A 3,854-nucleotide genomic window follows, 5' to 3' on the forward strand; every position below is an offset into this window, starting at 1 on the left:
ATTCCATATCTATATATTCCATATCTATATATATTCCATATCTATATGTTCCATACCTATATATATTCCATATCTATATGTTCCATACCTATATATATTCCATATATCTATATATTCCATATATCTATATATATCACATCTTCTTTATCTGTTCATCAGTCGATGGACATTTGAGCTCTTTCCATAATTTGGTTATTGTTGATAATGCCATTATAAATATTGGGGTGCATTTGCCATTCAAATCAGCATTTTTGTATCCTTTGGATAAATACCTAGTAGTGCAATTGCTAGTTCGTAGGGTAGCTCTATTTTTAATTTTTTGAGTAACCTCCATACTGTGTTTTCTGAGTGGCTGCACCAGTTTGCATTCCCACCAACAGTGGAAAAGAGTTCCCCTTTCCCTGCATCCTTGCCAACATCTGTTGTTTCCTGAGTTGTTAATTTTAGCTGTTCTGACAGGTGTGACTTGGTACCTCATTGTGGTTTTGATTTGTATTTCTCTGATGATGAGTGATATTGAGCATCTTTTCATGTGTCTATTAGCCATCTGGATGTCTTCTTTGGAAAAGTGTCTGTTCATGTCTTTTGCCCATTTCGTCACTGGATTATTTGTTTTTTAGGTGTTGAGTTTGATAAGTTCTTTATAGATTTTGGATACTAATCCTTTATCTGATATGTCATTTGCAAATATCTTCTCCCATTCTGTCAGTTGTCTTTTCGTTCTGCTGATTGTTTCCTTTGCTGTGCAGAAGGTTTTATCTTGATGAGGTCCCAATAGTTCATTTTTGCTTTTGTTTCCCTTGCCTTTGGAGAATGTTTAGTAAGAAGTTGCTGCGGCCAAGATCAAAGAGGTTGCTGCCTGTTTTCTCCTTTAGAATTTTGATGGTTTCCTGTCTCATATTTAGGTCTTTAATCCATTTTGAATTTATTTTTGTGTATAGTATAAGAAAGTGGTCCAGTTTTATTCTTCTGCATGTTGCTGTCCAGTTCTCCCAGCACCATTTGCTGAAGAAACTGTCTTTTTTCCTTCGACATTCTTTCCTGTTTTGTTGAAGATTAGTTGGCCATAGATTTGTGGGCTCTCTATTCTGTTCTATTGATCTGTGTGTCTGTTTTTGTGCCAGTACCATACTGTCTTAATAATTACAACTTTAATAATACAGTTTGAAGTCCAGAATTGTGGTGTCTCCAACTTTGGTTTTCTTTTTCAACATTACTTTGCTTATTTGGGATCTTTTCTACACAAATTTTAGAATTATTTGCTCTAGCTCTGCAAAGAATGCTGGTATTACTTTGACAGGGATTGTATTGAATGTGTAGATTGCTTTGGGTAGTACAGACATTTTAATAATATTTGTTTTCCTATCTATGAGCATAGACTGTTTTTCCATTTCTTGGTATCTTCTTCAATATCTTTCATAATATTTCTATAGTTTTCAGTATACAGATCTCTTTCCTCTTTGTTTAGGTTTATTCCTGGGTATCTTATGGTTTTGGTGTGGTTGTAAATGGGATCGATTCCTTGATTTCCTCTCCTGCTACTGCATTATTGGTGTATGGAAATGCAACTTATTTCTGTATGTTGATTTCATTTTATTTTTTTAACATATTTATTTATTTTGAGAGAAAGAGGGAGACAGAGAATCCCAAGCAGGCTCCTCGCTCAGCACAGAGCCCCAGATGGGGCTTGAACTTATGAACCATGAGATCATGACCTTCACCAAAATTGGGAATCAGATGCTTAATGAACTGAGCCAACCAAGCACCCCACTGTATGTTGATTATATATCCTGTGACTTTGCTGAATTCATGTATCAGTTCTAGCAATTATTTGGTGGAGTCCTTTGAGTTTTCCACACAGAGTATCATGTCATCTGCGAAGAGTAAAAGTTTGACTTCTTCCTTGCCAATTTGTATGCCTTTTATTGTCTGATTACTGAGGCTAGGACTTCCAGATGTTGAAGAACAGTGCTGGGAGTGGACATCTCTGTCGTGTTCTTGGCCTTAGGGAGAAAGCTCTCAATTTTTCCGTATTGAGGATGCTATTAGCTATGGGTCTTTGTATATGCCCTTTATGATGTTGAGGTATGTTCCTTCTACTCCTACTATCTTGAGGGTTTTTATCAAGAAAGGATGCTGTATTTTGTCAAATGCTTTTTCTGCATCTATTAAGAGGATCATATGGTTCTTATCCTTTCTTTTATAATGTGGTGAATCACATTGATTTGTGAATACTGAGCCAGCCCTGCTGCCCAGGAATAAATCCTACTTGATCATGGTGAATAATTCTTTTAACATACTGTTGAATTCAATTTGATAGTATCTTGTTGAGAATTTTTGCATCCAGCTTCCTCAGGGATATTGACTGTAATTCTCCTTTTTAGTGGGGTCTTTGATTTTGGAATCAGTGTAATGTTGGCTTCATAGAATGAGTTTGGAAGCTTTTCTTCCATTTCTATTTTTTGGAACAATAAGAAGAATAGGTATTAACTCTTCTTTAAAGGTCTGGTAGAATTCCCCTGGGAAGCCATCTGGCCCAGGACTCTTGTTTGTTGGGAGATTTTTGATTACTGATTCAATTTCTTTGCTGGTTATGGGTCTGTTTAAATTTTATATTTCTGGGGCACCTGGGTAGCTCAGTCAGTTAAGCGCCATCTTCAGCTCAGGTCATGATCTCATGGTCTGTGAGTTCAAAGCCCACATTGGGCTCTGTGCTGACAGCTCAGAGCCTAGAGCCTGCTTCAGATTCTGTCTCCCTCTCTCTCTGCCCCTTCCCCTCTCACACTCTGTCTCTCTCTCACTCTCAAAAATAAATAAACATTAAATTTTTTTTTAAGTTTTATATTTCTTCCTGTTTCAGTTTTGGTTGTGCATGAGTTTCCAGGAATTTGTCCATTTCTTCCAGACTGTCCAGTTTGTTGGCATATAATTTTTCAGAGTATTCTCTTATAATTGTTTGTATTTGATGTGTTGGTTGTGATCTCTCCTCTTTCATTCATGATTTTATCATGATTTATTTTATTTGGGTCCTCTCTCTTTTCTTTGTGATACATCTGGCTAGGGGTTTATCAATTTTATTCTTTCAAAGAACCAGCATTTAGTTTCATTGATCTGTTCTACTGGGGTTTTTTGTTTGTTTGTTTGTTTGTTTCTGTATCATTTATTTCTGCTCTAATCTTTATTTTTTTCCTTCTTCTTCTGGCTTTAGGTTTTATTTGCTGCTCCTTTTCTAGCACCTTTTAGATGTAAGGTTAGGTTGTGTATTTGGGACCTTTCTTGCTTCTTGAGATAGGCTTGAATTGCAATGTACTGAATGCAATTGTAATCCTCTTAGGGCTGCCTTTGTGACATCCCAAAGGCTTTGGGCTGTCATGTTTTCATTTTCTTTTGTTCCCATGTACTTTTTAATTCTTTCATTGATTTCCTGATTAACCCATTCATTCTTTAGTAGGATGTTCTTTAGCCTCCATGTATTTGGGGGCTTTCCAAATTTTTTCTGTGGTTGATTTTAAGTGTTACAGCATTGTTATCTGAAAATACGCATGGTATGATCTCAGTCTTTTTGTACCTGTTGAAGGTTGATTTGTGACCCAGTATGTGTTCTATTCTGGAGAATGTTCCATTTGTACTTGAGAAGAATCTGTATTCTTCTGCTTTAGGATGAAATGTTTTGAATATATCTGTTAAGTACATCTAGCCCAGTGTGTCATTCAAAGCCATTGTTTCCTTGGTGATTTTCTGCTTCAGTCCATTGCTGTAAGTGAGGTGTTAAAGACCCCTACTATTAGGGTATTTTTATCAATGGGTTTCTTTATGTTTGTTATTAATTGACTTATATATTTGGGGGCATATAT

General features: G+C 36.1%; 1 protein-coding gene across 1 annotated transcript in view; it reads right to left on the bottom strand.

Annotated features, from left to right (window-relative positions):
* Positions 1–3,854, bottom strand: part of LOC125930222 (probable inactive serine protease 58) — a 10,516-nt gene that overhangs the window by 4,776 nt on the left and 1,886 nt on the right. The gene's annotated exons all lie outside the window — the stretch shown is intronic.

The sequence above is a fragment of the Panthera uncia genome, chromosome A2, assembly GCF_023721935.1.
Source record: "Panthera uncia isolate 11264 chromosome A2, Puncia_PCG_1.0, whole genome shotgun sequence".
In the NCBI taxonomy this organism is placed as follows: Eukaryota; Metazoa; Chordata; class Mammalia; order Carnivora; family Felidae; genus Panthera; species Panthera uncia.